Source organism: Ambystoma mexicanum, unplaced genomic scaffold (genome assembly GCF_040938575.1).
Source record: "Ambystoma mexicanum isolate Mex_15411 unplaced genomic scaffold, UKY_AmexF1_1 Mex_scaf4, whole genome shotgun sequence".
NCBI classification, from domain to species: Eukaryota; Metazoa; Chordata; class Amphibia; order Caudata; family Ambystomatidae; genus Ambystoma; species Ambystoma mexicanum.
Window position 1 is genome coordinate 8,543,573 of NW_027182455.1, and position 20,251 is coordinate 8,563,823.

Consider the following 20,251-nt stretch of genomic DNA (forward strand, 5'->3'; position numbering starts at 1 on the left):
ATTGGGATATCACATCTCATGCTATCGGAAGGGTATCAGGATTGGATTTGGAAGGAGTTGGATATCCCATCTCATGCTATAGGAAGGGTCTCAGGTTGGAATGGGAAGGAGTTGGATATGACATCTCATGTTATAGGAAGGGTCTCAGGATTGGAATGGGAAGGACTTGGATATCACATCTCATGCTGTAGGAAGGCTCTCAGGTTTGGAAAGAGAAGGAGTTGGATATCACATTTCATGTTAGAGTTAGGATCTCAGGTTTGGTATTAGAGGCATTGAGATATCACATCTCATGCTATCAGAAGGGTATCAGGATTGGAATGGGAAGGAGTTGGATATCACATCTCATGCTAAAGGGAGGGTCTCAGGTTCAGAAGGGGAAGGATTTGGATATCACATCTCATGTTATAGGAAGGATCTCAGGTTTCGTATTAGAAGCATTGAGATATCACATCTCATGCTATCGGATGGATCTCAGGTTTGGTATTAGAAGCATTGAGATATCACATCTCATGCTATAGGACTGGTCTCAGGATTGGAATGGGAAGGAGTTGGATATCACATCTCATGCTAAAGGAAGGGTCTCAGTTTTGGTAGAAGCATTGAGATTTCACATATCATGCTATAGGAAGGGTCTCAGGATTGGAATGGGAAGGAGTTGGATATCACATCTCATGCTATACGAAGGGTCTCAGGTTTGGTATAAGCATTGAGATATCACATCTCTGCTATCAGAAGGGTCTCAGGATTGGAATGGGAAGGACTTAGATATCACATCTCATGCTATAGGGAGGGTCTCAGTATTGATATTAGAAGCATTGAGATATCACATCTCAAGCTATCGGAAGGGTCTCAGGATTGGAATGGGAAGGAGTTGGATATCACATCTCATGTTATAGGAAGAGTCTCATGCTAAGACCTGATAGACCCTTCCTATAACATGAGATGGGAATATCCAACTCCTTCCCATTCCAATCCTGAGACCCTTCCGATAGCAGAGATGTGATATCTCAATGCTTATACCAAACCTGAGACCCTTCCTATAGCATGAGATGTGATATCCAACTCCTTCCCATTCCAATACTGAGACCCTTCCTATAGCATGAGATGTGATATCTCAATGCTTCTAATATCAAACTTGAGACCCTCCCTATAGCATGAGATGTGATATCCAAGTCCTTCCCATTCCAATCCTGAGACACTTCCTATAGCATGAGATGTGATATCTCAATGCTTCTAATACCAAACCTGAGACTCTTCCTATAACATGAGTTGGGATATCCAACTCCTTCCCATTCCAATCCTGAGACCCTTCCGAAAGCAGAGATGTGATATCTCAATGCTTATACCAAACCTGAGACCCTTCCTATGGCATGAGATGTCATATACAGATCCTTCCCATTCCAATCCTGAGACCCTTCCTATAGCATGAGATGTGATATCTCAATGCTTATACCAAACCTAAAACCCTTCCTATAGCATGAGATGTGATATCCAACTCCTTCCCATTCCAATCCTGAGACCCTTCCTATAGCATGAGATGTGATATCCAATGGCTCTAATACCAAACCTGAGATCCTTCCTCTAACATGAAATGTGATATCCAACTCCTTCCCTTTCCAAACCTGAGAGCCTACCTATAGCATGAGATGTGATATCAAAGTCCTTCCCATTCCAATCCTTAGACCCTTCCTACAGCATGCAATATGATATCTCAATGATTCTAATAACAAACCTGAGACCCGTCCTATAACATGAGATGTGATATCCAACTCCTTCCCATTCCAATCCTGAGACACTTCCGATAGCAGAGATGTGATATCTCAATGCTTATACCAAACCTGAGACCCTTCCTATAACATGAGATGTGATATCCAATTCCTTCCCATTCCAAACCTGAGACCCTTCCTACAGCATGTGATGTGATATCTCAATGCTTCTAATACCAAACCTGAGACCAGTCCTATAACATGAGATGGGATATCCAACTCCTTCCCGTTCCAAACCTGAGACCCTTCCTATAGCATGAGATGTGATATCCAACTCCTTCCCATCCCAATCCTGAGACACTTCCGATTGCAGAGATGTGATATCTCAATGCTTATACCAAATCTGAGACTCTTCCTATAACATGAGATGTGATATCCAACTCCTTCCCGTTCCAAACCTGAGATCCTTCCTATAGCATGAGATGTGATATCCAACTCCTTCCCATTCCAATCCTGAGACCCTTCTGATAGCATGAGATGTAATATCTCAATGCCTCTAATACCAAATCTGAGATTCTTCCGATAGCATGAGATGTGATATCTCAATGCTTCTTATACCAAACCTGAGATCCTTCCTATAACATGAGATGTGATATCCAAATCCTTCCCCTTCCAATCCTGAGACCCTCCCTTTAGCATGAGATGTGATATCCAAGTCCTTCCCATTCCAATCCTGAGACCCTTCCTATAGCATGTGATGTGATATCTCAATGCTTATACCAAACCTGAGACCCTTCCTATGGCATGAGATGTCATATACAACTCCTTCCCATTCCAATCCTGAGCCCTTCCTATATCATGAGATGTGATATCTCAATGCTTATACCAAACCTGAGACTCTTCCTATAGCATGAGATGTGATATCCAACTTCTTCCCATTCCAATCCTGAGACCCTTCCTATAACATGAGATGTGATGTCTCAATGCTTCTAATACCAAACCTGAGATCTTTCCTATAACATGAGATGTGATATCCAACTCCTTCCCATTCCAATCCTGAGACCCTTCCTATAGCATGTGATGTGATATCTCAATGCTTATACCAAACCTGAGACCCTTCCTATAGCTTGAGATGTGATATCCAACTCCTTCCCATTCCAATCCTGAGACCCTTCCTATAGCATGAGATGTGATATCTCAATACTTCTAATACCAAACCTGAGATCCTTCTGATAACATGAGATGTGATATCCAAATCCTTCCCCTTCCAAACCTGAGACCCTCCCTTTAGCATGAGATTTGATATCCAACTCCTTCCGATTCCAATCCTGAGACCATTCTGATAGCATGAGATGTGATATCTCAATGCTTCTAATACCAAACCTGAGATCCTTCCGATAGCATGAGATGTGATATCTCAATACTTCTAATACCAAACCTGAGATCCTTCTGATAACATGAGATGTGATATCCAAATCCTTCCCCTTCCAAACCTGAGACCCTCCCTTTAGCATGAGATGTGATATCCAACTCCTTCCGATTCCAATCCTGAGACCATTCTGATAGCATGAGATGTGATATCTCAATGCCTCTAATACCAAACCTGAGATCCTACCTCTAACATGAAATGTGATATCCAACTCTTTCCCCTTCCAAACCTGAGAGCCTTCCTATAGCATGAGATGTGATATCCAAGTCCTTCCCATTCCAATCCTGAGACCCTTCCTATAACATGAGATGTGATATCCAACTCCTTCCCATTCCAACCTGAGACCCTTCGTATAGCATGAGATGGGATATCCAGCTCCTTCCAAATCCAATCCTGATACCCTTCCGATAGCATGAGATGTGATATCCCAATGCTTATACCAAACCTGAGACCCATACTATTGCATGAGATGTGATATCAAACTCCTTCCCATTCCAATCCTGAGACCCTTCCTATAGCTTGAGATGTGATATCCAACTCTTTCTGATTCCAATTCTGAGACCCTTCCTATACCATGAGACTTGATATCTCAGTGCTTCTAATACCAAACCTGAGACCCGTCCTATAACATGAGATGTGATATCCAAATCCTTCCCCTTCAAACCTTAGACCCTTCCTTTATCATGAGATGTGATATCCAACTCCTTCCCATTCCAATCCTGAGACCCTTCCGATATCGTGAGATGTGATATCTCAATGCTTCTAATATCAAACTTGAGACCCTCCCTATAGCATGAGATGTGATATCCAAGTCCTTCCCATTCCAATCCTGAGACCCTTCCTATAGCATGAGATGTGATATCTCAATGCTTCTAATACCAAACCTGAGACCCTTCCTATAACATGAGATGGGAATATCCAACTCTTCCCATTCCAATCCTGAGACCCTTCCGATAGAAGAGATGTGATATCTCAATGCTTATACCAAACCTGAGATCCTTCCTATAGCATGAGATGTGATATCCTACTCCTTCCCATTCCAATCCTGAGACCCTTCCTATAGCATAAGATGTGATATCTCAATGCTTCTAATATCAAACTTGAGACCCTCCCTATAGCATGAGATGTGATATCCAAGTCCTTCCCATTCCAATCCTGAGACACTTCCTATAGCATGAGATGTGATATCTCAATGCTTCTAATACCAAACCTGAGACTCTTCCTATAACATGAGATGGGATATCCAACTCCTTCCCATTCCAATCCTGAGACCCTTCCGATAGCAGAGATGTGATATCTCAAAGCTTATACCAAACCTGAGACCCTTCCTATGGCTTGAGATATCATATACAACTCCTTCCCATTCCAATCCTGAGACCCTTCCGATAGCATGAGATGTGATATCTCAATGCTTATACCAAGCCTGAGACCCTTCCTATAGCATGAGATGTGATATCCAACTCCTTCCCATTCCAATCCTGAGACCCTTCCTATAGCATGAGATGTGATGTCTCAATGCTTCTAATACCAAACCTGAGATCCTTCGTTTAACATGAGATGTGATATCCAACTCCTTCCATTCCAATCCTGAGACCCTTCCTATAGCATGAGATCTGATATCTCAATGCTTATACCAAACCTGAGACCCTTCCTATAGCATGAGATGTGATATCCAACTCCTTCCCATTCCAATCCTGAGACCCTTCCTATAGCATGAGATGTGATATCTCAATGCCTCTAATACCAAACCTGAGATCCTTCCTCTAACATGAAATGTGATAACCAACTCCTTCCCTTTCCAAACCTGAGAGCCTATCCATAGCATGAGATGTGATATCCAAGTCCTTCCCATTCCAATCCTTAGACCCTTCCTACAGCATGCAATATATATGATATCTCAATGATTCTAATAACAATCCTGAGACCCGTCCTATAACATGAGATGGGATATCCAACTCCTTCCCATCCCAATCCTGAGACACTTCCGATTGCAGAGATGTGATATCTCAATGCTTATACCAAACCTGAGACTCTTCCTATAACATGAGATGTGATATCTGTTAGGAAAGATTTCGTAATTGTAGGTAATTTTCCTTCCATGTGGCAACCCCTAAACTTTTTGCTGTTGTTTTTCACCTTGTTCTCGACTTTGCCAGAGAAGTGCAGCCTTCTGCCGCACTCCTCTGGGCTTTCGCTCCTTTCTTACGGGGAAACTTGCATGGCCTTAAGACAGTCAGTACCGGGAAATGCTGTTTTCCGTAGTTTCTTTTATCATGTTGCGGCTTTCGTGCAACATGACACAAGAGGGCACTGTAAGCTAAGTTACTGCTCTCTTGGGATTCTAGCCTTCTACAGGCCCTAGATACTCTTTCAGGATTGTAACTGATCGGTGCAAGTGATTCACGGACGGGAATGGTGGCAGCGATCGTTTCTTGTGTTTTGAGCTCCTTTTGGCGTTCTAAGCGCGTTTCTCGCACTTAACCCAAAATGATGGCCTGGCTCCCAAAATTGGCCAGACCACGAGGCTCCTTTGTCCTGTCCGCTGACCGTCTTGCTCCCTTCACCTTCCCCAGGTCGAGCCGACCCGGGGCCTTCCTTATTTGGGCATGTACTTTCCCGCGAAACACGGATGCTTTCGCGGGCTTCTACATGTCTTGTGTGTGCCTCCAGGATGTGGGCTGGGATGTCTGGTCCCGTGTGAATGCCTGGGACCACCGTGGTCCGTGATAGGTCCACGAATGGTGTGAGTGTTGATGAGCGGATCTCCCATTGGGTCCCCACCGTTTTGGCGCGAAGGGAACCGTGGATAAGAGGGGGCTGGAAACACCACTACCATGTCGATCTCCTGAGTTCTCACGAACGAAGGAATACAGGAGCCAAGTATCCTGCAACCAAGAGGCTGAACCGAGGAATCGCTGGTGACCCGCTGAAGGACTGCTCCTCTGCACTGCTGTCGCCTTGTGAAACCCTTTTCACCTTTGATCGAACCAGAAGGCCTGTACTAGTACTTCGACCCTTGGAATAGCGGGGACAGCTATTCTCGGCATCTTCACCAGCTCCTGCTAGTAAGCCTTCGGAAGCGTCTCTGGCCCATCCAGCAGACTGACCAGCCTACACAGGAGTCTTGCTCTGTAACTGCCACCAGGTTGTGTAGTATATCGAGTCCTTGTCACTCTCACACGATTCGTACACTTGGCGTTCCCAGGTCTGAAGTGAGTAGTGTACATTTGGCTCAGATACACACGGCCGCTCCGTTGCCCTGCTGTGGTAACAAACTGTGCGGGTTCCTTCGTTTGGGACGTCTTTTACTCAACTCTGCTGCTGCAGACTCAACACGACGACGAGACATCCCCTGCTCTTCTGAACCTGCCAGCGACTGAAACTGACGCGGAGAAGCCTGGGTCTGCTTGCATCGGGGACCGGTGAGTAGCATAGCTAGGAACTGGTCGCCCTCCTGCAGGAACCCATAGCTTTTCCCCGCTGTGTCAAAACAGCATGCCTTTCCGTACTCGCGCTCTGCTTCTGCCCTTGAGTCGCGGAACACTGTTCTTCTTCGTTTGTGCACTAAACTGAACTGCCTGATCTCCCTCGAAGAGACTCCCCTTTTGCCCGTTGGCACCAGCGTGTGCAGGTACTTTTGAGCACAAGGCTCCACTCTTCGTAGGGCTCGGACTTCCTTTTAGTTAGGTGCCTCTGAAGGCGGACTGGGTCTAAGCATTATTTCGCACTGCCTGTTTTCCTTCCCTTTTAGGTGGACTACACATTTCGTGCATCTAACGCTTGAGACTTGTTTGTATTTGTATATATATTGTATTGGTATGGTATGTGTTGGTTTACTAGAGTTGTATTGTGATTTCTCGCTACGGTCATTGTTTTAAAGGCCTTGGAATAAATGTGTATATATTTTTAATATAGCACCTGTTTGGAGTAGTTTGTAAGTGTCCTTGCTTTGTGTGCTCATTGCAGGCTTTCAGTCACCCTCACCCCTCTTGAGACCTAGTCTTGACCGCCGCGATCGCTACCTTGATTGGTCTGGCTTGTCCAGAGGTTACCCTGTTCCAAGTAATTAGGTTGGCCTTCTGAACTTCTGCGCCACCAGGACAGAGTTCAGAAATCCGTCTTAACAAATTGGTGTACAGCGGTGGGATACCACTGAAGGTATCCAGTGTTGCGCACGAACTAAGGCATTTCAAGTTATTCCTACCAGGACACGTAGTGAATTGTTGTAGTATAACTTTAAAAAGGCCATAGTCCTATCTAACAGTATGGAAACAAATACCTTGTTAACTTTAAATGCTTACAAATCAGAAACATTGAAAAAGATGTGTGCGGAGAGAGGTGTTTCCTCTCAAGGCACGAAATTGGATATGATCCAAAGAATCGTGGCGTGGCAAGAAGCGCAGCTTGACGCTATAACTTCTGAGGACAGTGCGGAAGGAGGTGGGGCTGCTCTCACTGGTAGAACCGACGGTTCTGCCGCTGCACTGATCCACCGCGACCACGAGGACAGGGAGGATGAGATGTCTAATGTTTCCTCTGCCAGTGTAGATGGGGAGGCTATGCTTGAATTCAAGAAGCAAGAGCTGCGGTTTAGGCAGAAGGAGCTTGAATTCAGCATAGCCAAACTAAAAATCGAACAGTCAGAAAAACAGAAAGACAGGGATCACCAGTTGGAACTGGCCAAGCTTCAGGTTGCAAATGGGTCCAAGGGTCCTGGACATGGGTCTGGGGCCTCCTCTCATCCACGGTTGTTAAGACGGATTTCTGAACTCTGTCCTGGTGGCGCAGAAGTTCAGAAGGCCAACCTAATTACTTGGAACAGGGTAACCACTGGACGAGCCAGACCAATCAAGGTAGCGATCGCGGCGGTCAAGACTAGGTCTCAAGAGGGGTGAGGGTGACTGAAAGCCCGCAATGAGCACACAAAGCAAGATCACTTACAAACTACTCCAAACAGTTGTTATATCAAAAATATATACACATTTATTTTAAGGCCTTTAAAACAATGACCGTAGCGAGAAAATCACAATATCAATATTAAGCCAACTCTTACAATATATACAAATACGACAGTCGCAAGCGTTATATGCACGAAATGTGTAGTCCACCTGAAAGGGAAGGAAAACAGGCAGTGCGATAATGCTTTAGACTCAGTTCGCCTTCAGGGGCACCTAACTAGATGGAAGTCCGAGCCCTGCGAAGAGTGGAGCCTTGTGCTCAAAGTACCTGCACACGCTGGTGCCAACGGGCAAAAGGAGAAGCTCTTCGGAGGAAGTCAGGCAGTTCGGGTTAGTGCACAACAGAAGAAGAACAGGTTCCGCGACTCAAGCGCAGCCTCCACAGTGAGCAGAAGCAGAGCGCGAGTACGGACAAAAGGGTGCTGTTTTTACACAGCGGGGAAAAGCAATGGGCTACTGCAGGAGGGCGACCAGATCCTAGCTATAGTACTCACCGGTCCCCGATGCAAGCAGACCCAGGCTTCTCCACGTTAGTTTCAGCAGCTGGCAGGTTCAGAAGAGCCGGGAATACCTCGTCGTCGTGTAGAGAAAAAAGACGTCCCAATCGAAGAAACCTGCACAGTTTTGTCACCACAGCAGGGCAACGGAGCGGCTGTGTGTATCTGAGCCAAATGTACACTACTCACTTCAGACTTGGGAACGCCAAGTGTACTAAGCGTGTGAGAGTGACAAGGACTCGAAATACAACACAACCTGGCGGCGGTTACAGAGCAGGTCTCCCGTGTAAGCTGGTCAGTCAACTGGATGGCCCAGAGACGCTTCCGAAGGCTTACTGGCAGGAGATGATGAAGTCGCCGAGAATAGCTGTTCCTGCTATTCCAAAGGTCGAAGCACCAGTACAGGCCTTCTGGTTCGATCAAAGGAGGAAAGGGTTTCACAGGACGACAGCAGTGCAAAGGAGGAGTCCTTCAGCGGGTCACCAGCGATTCCTCGGTCCAGCCTCTTGGTTGCAGGATACTTGGCTCCTGTATTCCTTTGTTCGTGAGAACTCAGGAGATCGACATGGTAGTGGTGTTTCCAGCCCCCTCTTATCCACGGTTCCCTTCGCGCCAAAACGGAGGGGAGCCAATGGGAGATCCGCTCATCAACACACACACCATTCGTGGACCAATCACGGACCACGGTGGTCCCAGGCATTCACACTACCCTAGACTCTCTGGCACCCAGGATGTGTATTGGGACCAGACATCCCAGCCCACACCCTGGAGGCACACAAAAGACATGTAGAAGCCCGCGAAAGCATCTGTGTTTCGCGGGAAAGTACATGCCCAAATAAGGAAGGCCCCGGGTCGCTCAACCTGGGGAAGGTGAAGGGAGCAAGACGGTCAGTGGACAGGACAAAGGAGCCTCGTGGTCTGGCCATTTTGGGAGCCAGGCCACCATTTTGGGTTCAGCGCGAAAAACGCGCTTAGAACACCAAAAGGAGCTCAAAATACACAAAACGATCGCTGCCACCATTCCAGTCCCTGAATGACTTGCACCGATCAAATACAATCCTAAACGAGTATCTAGGGCCTGTAGAAGGCTAGAGACCCAAGAGAGCTGTAACTTAGCTTACAGTGCCCTCTTGTGTCATGTTGCACTAAAGCCGCAACATGATAAAAGAAACTACGGGAAACAGCGTTCCCGGGTGCTGAATGTCTTAAGGGCATGTCAGTTTCCCCGTAAGAAAAGAGCGAAAGCCCAGAGGAGTGCGGCAGAAGGCTGCACTTCTCTGGCAAAGTCAAGAACAAGGTGAAAAACAACAGCAAAAAGTTTAGGGGTTGCCACATGGAAGGAAAATTACCTACAATTACGAAATCTTTCCTAACACTCGCCCCTCCCAGACTATGGACAGGGGGAACTAATCCACCCCTGGATGAGTCTCTTGTTCAGGTCGGTTAAACATTCTGGACAACCCATCAGCATTGCTATGTTGGACACCTGGCCTATGCTCAATAGTGAAGTCGAAGACTTGTAGACTTATGGACCACCTAAGCAACTTTGGATTCTCCCCCTTCATGTTCATTAGCCACTTTAACGGCTTATGGTCAGTTTGCACAGTGAAGTGGGTCCCATAGAGGTAGGGCCTCAGCTTCCTTAGGGCCCACACAACAGAGAAACATTCTTTCTCTACCGTGGACCATCTGAGCTCTCTGTCCTTAAGCTGGCGACTAATAAAACCGTTAGGGTGTTCCTTACCCTTCTCATCTACTTGTGATAGTACAGCTCCTATCCCAGTGTCAGAGGCGTCCGTCTGCACGATAAAAGGTCTTTGATAATCAGGGGCCCTGAGGACAGGGGCCTGGCACAAGGAGTCTTTTAAGCCATTGAAGGCCTTCTCACACTCGTCGGTCCAAGTTACCTTCTTGGGTTTCTTCGGAGTTGGGAGGGCAGTCAGAGGAGCAGCTATGGTGCCATAGTCTGCCACAAAATTGCGGTAATACCCTGTGAGTCCTAAGAAGGCTCTCACTTGGGTTTGCGTAGTGGGGGTAGGCCAGTCTTGTACTGCTTATACTTTACTGGGTAGAGGCTGTATCCTCCCTCCACCTACTTCATGTCCAAGGTAAACCACTGAGCCTTGTCCAATCTGGCATTTACTAGCCTTAATGGTCAAGTGGGCTTTCTGAAGAGCCTGGAGCACAATCCCGAGGTGTTTTACATGGTCTTCCCAGGTGGCACTGAAAACTGCTATATCATCCAGATATGCAAGACAGAATTCGTCCAACCCATTCAACACATGATTCACAAGCCTCTGGAAAGTGGCAGGTGCATTCTTCAACCTGAACAGCATTACCCGGAATTGGTAAAGGCCGTCTGGAGTAGAAAATGCTGTCTTCTCCTTGGCATGTTCTGCTAAAGCTATTTGCCAATAGCCAGCAGTGAGGTCAAACGTGCTGAGGTACTTGGAGGCACCCAAAGTATCCACCAGCTCATCTGTTCGAGGCAAGGGGTGTGCATCTGTCTTGGTGACAGCATTCAGAGCCCTGTAATCCATGCAGAACCTCAATTCAGAAGTGCCTGCCTTTGGAACCAAAACCACAGGGCTGGACCAAGGACTACTAGAGGGTTCAATCACCCCAAGGTCTAACATTTTGTTGACCTCGGTCTTAATATAAGACCGTACTTTGTCTGAAATCCTGTATCCCCTACTTTTGGTAGGTACACTGTCTCCTGTGTCAATGTTATGTTTGCACCAAGGTGTCAAACCAGGCGACTGTGAAAACAGGGGGGAAAACTGCCTAAGCAAACTTTTCACCTCAGCCTGCTGATCAGAAGTCAGGTGAGGGGCCACTCGGACACCCTCAAAGGAGCTATCTGAAGGACCGCTTTGGAACAGGTCGGGGAGAGGTTCAGACTCCTCTTCCTCAACATCTGAAGCCAGTAGCAGTGCTGCGATTTCGTCTCTTGGGACGAAAGCCTTCAGCCTATTTACGTGAAACACTTTTGGAGCCTGTCCAGGCCTTCCAAGGTCCACTAAATAGTTAACCTCACCCAGGGGCTCCACCACTGTGTAAGGGCCTGACCATTTGTCCTGTAAAGCTCGAGGCCTTATGGGATTCATGATCAGGACTTGCTGACCAGGTGTAAAGTTGATGAGGGAAGCTTTCTGGTCGTACCAATGTTTCACCAGCGCTTGCCCTGCCTTCAATTTATCACTAGCCAAGCCCTTCAGAAGTACCATCCGTTTTCTGAGCCCTAGCACATAATCAATTACGTTGGTAGTGACAGGGGGAGTGGGCATCTCCCATCCCTCTTTGACGATGGCTAAGGGTCCCCGTACGGGATGACCGAACAGAAGTTCGAAGGGGCTGAAGCCAACACCCTCCTGTGGTACCTCTCGGTAGGCAAACAGTAAGCATGGTAACAGAAGATCCCATTTTCTTCTCTGAGGCTCCTCCAGAGCCCCAATCATGCTCTTTAACGTTCTATTGAAACGTTCCACCAGACCATTGGTCTGGGGGTGGTATGCAGAAGAGAACTTGTAGGTGACCCCACATTCTTTCCACATAGCCTGCATATACTTCGACATAAAGTTGCTGCCACGATCTGACACAACTTCTTTAGGGAAGCCAACCCTAGTAAATATGCCGAGTAAAGCTTTTGCAACTGACTTGGCAGTTACAGTTTTCAATGGGATGGCCTCAGGATACCTGGTTGCATGGTCGACCAGCACCAGGATAAACCTATTGCCCGAGGATGTTTGCGGGTCAAGGGGACCAACGATGTCGATCCCTACCCTTTCAAATGGTACCCCCACAACTGGGAGCGGTACCAACGGAGCTTGGATTGTCGCGCCAACCTTACCAGACAACTGGCAGGAGGTACAACTCCTGCAGTGACTTTCTACTTGCACCCCCATCTTGGGCCAGTAGAAGTGCATGGATAACCTTTGCTTGGTCCTCTTCATACCAAGGTGACCAGCAAGGGGAACTTCATGCGCCAACTGCAGGAGGAAGGGCCTAACAGCAAGGGGAACCACCAACCTCCTATGGTCTCCTTCTGTAGACTCTGTGGGCTCGCTATACAGGAGTCCACCTTCCCAATAAATCCTATGCGTCCCAGGAGGTTCACCCTCAAGCTGGGCGCAGGCCTGTCTCCTTAGGCCTTCCAGAGATGGGCACTCACGTTGGCCTTTACTGAATTCGTCCCTATCAGGACCTCCTTCAACTAACAAGTCTTTTAGTTCAGGATGATCGTTGGGGTCAAATACTTCAGGCATCGCCACCTCCTCGTCAGGCCCGGGCGATTGACCAACTTCCTTCACCGCAGTGGTAGGCGAGCTCGGGGGAATATTCTCTTTCCCTCGTCGTGACTTGTTGACTCCTTTCTCCTTGGGTTTCCCCTTTGGCTGGGGCGGCGTATTGGACTTGGCCAATGCTGCCCGTGCTTGAGACCGTGTGTAGGGTCTTTCGGCAGTGTCTCCTACGAGCCCTAAAGCTCTGAGATCATTACCTAACAAGACCTTTCCCGGGACGTTTCTCTGAATGCTCACTGGAATCCTGACTGCTGTACCATTTAAAGTAAGATTTACAGGTATTACTGGAAACATACGGAGGGGGCCGTCAGCCAACTTAGTGGGCATCAGAGTAGCTCTGGCAACTTCCTCTGAGTCTACCAAGGTAGAATCCACTACAGTGCGACTGCACCCACTATCCCTAAGAGCTGGAGTATCCACTCCATTGATCAGCACACTGTATTTAAAGTAGTGCTTGGTATTATCCGGAATCCTAGCATAAGCCTCTGCGACTTTAGGCTCCCAGGAACCCAGGGACACTAAAACTACCTCAGCCTCTATCCCGCTGGGAAATGAGTCTGAGGAGAAGGATGCTCCTGTAATCTCTTCTTCCTCGTAGGAGGAGAAGGCCAGATTAGCGGAGTGGACCCCCAAAGGTCTAACCTTACAACGGGGATCCCCCTTCACATGGTCAGTTGATCCACAAGCAAAACACGATCCATTGGGTCTGTTTACATAGGGAGGCTTATTGTAACCAGAGTTCTGTTTCGGAGGCGGACCTCCACTACCCTGCGAGTTCTCTTGTGTCTTACCCTTATTTTTCTTTTTGTGGCCCTTATGAGAAGAAGATTTAGCAGATTCTCCACCCTCCATATCTTTGGACTTTTTCCCTTCCTCCTGCTTACCAGGATGAGTTTTGTCCTTATGGGACACTCGATGTGACACCCATAAGTCTGCTGCAATGGCCAGCTTCTTAGGATCTATCTCCTTCGAATCGGCCAAATGCTGCTTAAGCTACGGGGAAGAAGAAGCAAAAATGTGTTCCAGCATGACAAGATTTATCATGCCTTCGAAGGTAGAAACCTTATAACCTTCGACCCAGCCAGTTAAGTTTTTCAAGGATTCAGTGACATAAGATACCCAAGTACCACCTTCCTTTTTCTTATACTCTCTGAAACGTTTCAAATATTGGGCCGGAGTCTTCCCAAACTTTAAAATGAGAGTTTGCTTTAACATTGCGAAATCAGCTCGCTCAGCCTTCGACATTTCCATAATGGCACTACAGCCAGAATGGGGCAGTCTGCTGAGTAACCAGGCAATCTTATCAGCATTGTCAACTTGTTGAACTTCGCATGCATACTCAAGCGCATTCAGCCAGTCCATAATGTCATTCCTTTCTTCATACACACTGAGCAGATCTTTCGGAAACCGTGGATGAGAGGAAGCCCCAGACCCATGTCCAGGACCCTTGGACCCATTTGCAAACTGAAGCTTGGCCAGTTCCAACTGGTGATCCCTGTCTTTTTGTTTTTCTGCCTGTTCGATTTTTAGTTTGGCTATGCTGAATTCAAGCTCCTGCTGCCTAAACCGCAGCTCTTGCTTCTTGAATTCAAGCATAGCCTCCCCATCAACACTGGCAGAGGAAACATTAGACATCACATCCTCCCTGTCCTCGTGGTCGCGATGGATCAGTGCAGCGGCAGAACCGTCGGTTCTACCAGTGAGAGCAGCCCCACCACCTTCTGCACTGTCCTCAGAAGTTATAGCGTCAAGCTGCGCTTCTTGCCACGCCACGATTCTGTGGATCATTTCCAATTTAGTGCCTTGAGAGGAAACACCTCTCTCCGCACACATCTTCTTCAATGTTTCTGATTTGGAAGCATTTAAAGTTAACAAGGTATTTGTTTCCATACTGTTAGATAGGACTATGGCCTTTTTAAAGTTATACTACAACAATTCACTACGTGTCCTGGTTGGAATAACCTGAAATGCCCTAGTTCGTGCGCAACACTGGATACCTTCAGTCGTATCCCACCACTGTACACCAATTTGTTAAGACGGATTTCTGAACTCTGTCCTGGTGGCGCAGAAGTTCAGAAGGCCAACCTAATTACTTGGAACAGGGTAACTTCTGGACGAGCCAGACCAATCAAGGTAGCGATCGCGGCGGTCAAGACTAGGTCTCAAGAGGGGTGAGGGTGACTGAAAGCCCGCAATGAGCACACAAAGCAAGATCACTTACAAACTACTCCAAACAGTTGTTATATCAAAAATATATACAAATTTATTTTAAGGCCTTTAAAACAATGACCGTAGCGAGAAAATCACAATATCACAATATTAAGCCAACACATACCATATCAACACAATATATATACAAATACGACAGTCGCAAGCGTTATATGCACGAAATGTGTAGTCCACCTGAAAGGGAAGGAAAACAGGCAGTGCGATAATGCTTTAGACTCAGTTCGCCTTCAGGGGCACCTAACTAGATGGAAGTCCGAGCCCTGCGAAGAGTGGAGCCTTGTGCTCAAAGTACCTGCACACGCTGGTGCCAACGGGCAAAAGGAGAAGCTCTTCGGAGGAAGTCAGGCAGTTCGGGTTAGTGCACAACAGAAGAAGAACAGGTTCCGCGACTCAAGCGCAGCCTCCACAGTGAGCAGAAGCAGAGCGCTAGTACGGACAAAAGGGTGCTGTTTTTACACAGCGGGGAAAAGCAATGGGCTACTGCAGGAGGGCGACCAGATCCTAGCTATACTACTCACCGGTCCCCGATGCAAGCAGACCCAGGCTTCTCCACGTTAGTTTCAGCAGCTGGCAGGTTCAGAAGAGCCGGGAATGCCTTGTCGTCGTGTAGAGAAAAAAGACGTCCCAATCGAAGAAACCTGCACAGTTTTGTCACCACAGCAGGGCAACGGAGCGGCCGTGTTTATCTGAGCCAAATGTACACTACTCACTTCAGACTTGGGAACGCCAAGTGTACTAAGCGTGTGAGAGTGACAAGGACTCGAAATACAACACAACCTGGCGGCGGTTACAGATCAGGACTCCCGTGTAAGCTGGTCAGTCAACTGGATGGCCCAGAGACGCTTCCGAAGGCTTACTGGCAGGAGATGATGAAGTCGCCGAGAATAGCTGTTCCTGCTATTCCAAAGGTCGAAGCACCAGTACAGGCCTTCTGGTTCGATCAAAGGAGGAAAGGGTTTCACAGGACGACAGCAGTGCAAAGGAGGAGTCCTTCAGCGGGTCACCAGCGATTCCTGCTTGTCATGCTGGAACACATTTTTGCATCTTTTTCCCCGGAGCTTAAGCAGCATTTGGCCTATTCGAAGGAGATAGATCCTAAGAAGCTGGCCATTGCAGCAGACTTATGGGTGTCACATCGAGTGTCCCATAAGGACAAACTCATCCTGGTAAGCAGGAGGAAGGGAAAAAGTCCAAAGATAAGGAGGGTGGAGAATCTGATAAATCTTCTTCTCAAAAGGGCCACAAAAAGAAAAATAAGGGTAAGACACAAGAGAACTCACAGGGTAGTGGAGGTCAGCCTCCGAAACAGAACTCTGGTTACAATAAGCCTCCCTATGTAAACAGACCCAATGGATCTTGTTTTGCTTGTGGAGCAACTGACCACGTGAAGGGGGATCCCCGGTGTAAGGTTAGACCTTTGGGGGTCCACTCCGCTAATCTGGCCTTCTCCTCCTACGAGGAAGAAGAGATTACAGGAGCATCCTTCTCCTCAGACTCATTTCCCAGCGGGATAGAGGCTGAGGTAGTTTTAGTTTCCCTGGGTTCCTGGGAGCCTAAAGTCGCAGAGGCTTATGCTAGGATTCCAGATAATACCAAGCACTACTTTAAAGACAGTGGCCCTCATTACGACCCTGGCGGAAATCGAAAAACGATGGCGGAAATGGAATACTGCCATCGAATAGCGCTCGGTGCGATTATGACCCGTCACCGTAAAGTACGATGCCATTAGCGACACCGTAGTGAACGCCAACGCTAACTGCACCAAGTACGCGCACGCGCGCCATGCCAAACCGTAATTACCACCATGGCGCAATGGTACGCGAATTCTGACCCTAGCGGACATGTACCTAACGCCATCAAGCATGGCGGAAAGTACCATTCCGCCATGGTGAGAAGTACGGCATCGCGAATCAACCGTAAACGGCCCTACTGAGTGCCTGTACACCACTCCCTGGCCACATTGCACAACTCCTCGTAGGTGCAATGAAGTCACACAATGCAACCAGTCAAATGTACAAGTCACCCATGCATGCCAACGAACAAATGAATCTAGGGGCTCCAAGTGCCTTGTGAGTGGCCATCCATATTTGCCATGGCACCATTGCCGCACTGATGCAGCACAGGCATGTGAAGGTTCAAGTACAGCAACATGAGCAGAAAAATGAGACAAACAAAAACAGGCCCCCCCATCGACTGACACCAGTGTAAGGCAACATTCAAAGCAGTATCCTGAGTGAGACTGCACCAGCCCTGTACTCCTGCCAGTAAACAAACCAACCATCAGCATAAGCATGTACCACACAAGTTGGCAGAGTGACTGAGCAGCCAGGCACATCTCAAGAGGGGCCAATGGGAGCTGCAGGGCACAGATGGCACGAATACAGAAGCTATTCCAATGGACATGACCTCAGTCTCCCTCCAAGAAGCGCACGCAAACACAGGCACCTGTGACCAGCCATATACTGATAATCACATCATTCCACCAATCCACCTGGCTGACCGGCATCTGTTACACAAAAGCTAATCCCCCGCCCCTGAGCATGACATCATCAAAACAGTCATAATGGTAGCCCCTATCCCTGACCACACTGGGCTTCGTAGGCAAACGCGGCCAGTACAGTACCACGCAACTATACTCAGAAGCCGGAACCCAATGCAGATCTACTCACAATACATCGCTCCACAAATAGGAATATGCTACATTACTTGCAAAGAATAACGCTACACGGTTAATATCAGAATAGAAATTTAATGCACCACAAAATCACCAAGCCCATACAGCCATTAGGTCATGAACCCCAAAATATATTTCATCATTGTGGGCTGCATCCGCAATAAATGACCAGCTTCTTCTTGTGTGACGCCCTGTTCCTTCATGGTACACAGGGGCTACATTCACGTTAAAAAAGGCAACATGGAAGCGCCTAGAACCGCAGGGCCGTCCCATTAGGTAGGCACTAGTCCAGCTGAAAGGTCGAAATGTTGCTCCTAGCCACTAGTACCGCGTAAGGGCATGTGGCCCATTGGCGATCGTCCCATAAGATCGTAATGGTGCTCCACTGATTAACTCGAAGCAGCAGGTGTCGGGAGTAAAAGCCATCTGCAGGAGTGGCATACAGATGGCAGCGGCAAAAGGGGAGGAGATACCTGTCACCCAAATGAAATGAAAAAGAATAGTATGGCCATCAGAACTTGATTTGTATTACTCACTTCAATGATCACACTAAATCTACAGCCATATGCATGCTAGCCCACTCCAAAGGATTATTCCCACCCAAATATCACTTGCGAATCATAACTATAAATATCGAGGTGAAAACACTATTACAAACGAGTGTTTGTGTGCATGCGTCTGTCAAAACAGAATCCATTCGATGGGATTAGTAACGTGCATAGACACAAGTGTTTGAAGGCGCGTCGAGACAGGGAGGGTTCAACAAGGCCAGATAGACGATGGTCCCACTATGGCAGCTCTGCATCACATAGCGCAGGGGAGGTGGATAGATTCCAAAAAGCCCTGTACATGGCAAACTCTCCATCAAATCATCTGTCCATGCATCCATACATCATTCCCTCATCCCGGTATGAAAACGCCTGATTATGTACTCACATAACATGTGAAATTTCCATTGAGTCTGTGCGTAATGCAGTCTGCAAAATCCACTGTGCTCCAGGCCGGAATTCCAGTGTTGTGAAGTAACATGTATTTGGGAACGTCCTGACTTATCGTCCACCACGCTATTGCGCATCCCATACTATTCATATCAATCATTGCATTCTCGCCATGGCCCCTGTCCCAAGGACATTAAACAATACAACGTTATATTTGCAGTCAGACCTGTGGGCGTCTCCTCGCCGCTAGCTGAAGACCGAAAGCGCCGTCCTTCGAATTCCTCATTTGCAACATCACGTCGAAAAGGCATCTGTGACCGCTTGAAATAACAAATCCATCCATGTAGTGCGGCAATGTGTGAAAATGCAAAGTGGCTTCACTCACAAATGGGACGCCCCGCCCGTCGGTGAACCGCGGTACAGTGCTGCATGAGGGTCCACCGTTAATCGAGTACTACATTCCACTGACCCTTCACAAGTTTGTTCGCGACTGCAAAGATAGTATGTGAAACAATGGGACCATAGCAGAATGAACATATGAACCAATATTTCACTGCCATCGGGATCAAATACATGATTGTAATAGCAAGATGCCATGCGTCAAATTGCAGCGTTGCGTGCGGGATGTGCTCGCCCAAAGGGGATTGCAGCTTGCACAGGTGGAATGAATCACCACAGGTGGAGGCAATACAGCTTGAAAACACATAAATTGCACACCCAACCCCCTCACACAACCACACCCACTCCAAAATGCTACCGGCAGGACTAGCGATGTTGGCCCTGGGGGACCTGATAGCACTGCAAGTACTCCAACTTCAAGAAGAAGACGAACACCAACTACTACAACAACCGGCCGCACAGAGGAGACGCAGGAGGAGGAGGAGGGCAAGGCAGGGCCAGCAAGGCCCGCCAGCACAGCCACTACCACCACGCAGGCAGCCCGCAATCCCACGCCTCCGAGCACATCCGTTCAACCTGACGGATGAGCAGATCCACACCCTCTACCGTTTGGACCGGGACACCATAACCGCCATTGTGGACATGACACAGGCTGACCTTGTCAGCATGATAGATAGCCCAACCGCCATCCCACCCCTACTGAAGGTGGTGTCTGTACTCCACTTCCTGGCCACAGGCACCTACCAGCACACAGTCGGACAGTTGCATGGCATTTCACAGCCAGTGTTCTCACGGACACTATTGTAAGTGCTCGATGCCCTCCTGAAGCACGCAGACGACTACATCTCTCTACCACGCTCGGAGCAGGAAATTACGAACACAAAAGTGGGATTCCATGCACTTGGCGGCATACCGGGTTGCATTGGTGCCATCGACTGCACCCATGTTGAATTGGTCGTCCCACATGCCATGGAGGCTCAGTACCGCAACCGAAAACAATTTCATTCTCTTAATGTACAAATGGTGTGTGACTCCAACAGGATCATTACACATTGTTGTGCACGCTTTCCTGGATCAACCCATGATTCTATGGTCTTGAGGAACTCTAGAATACCAC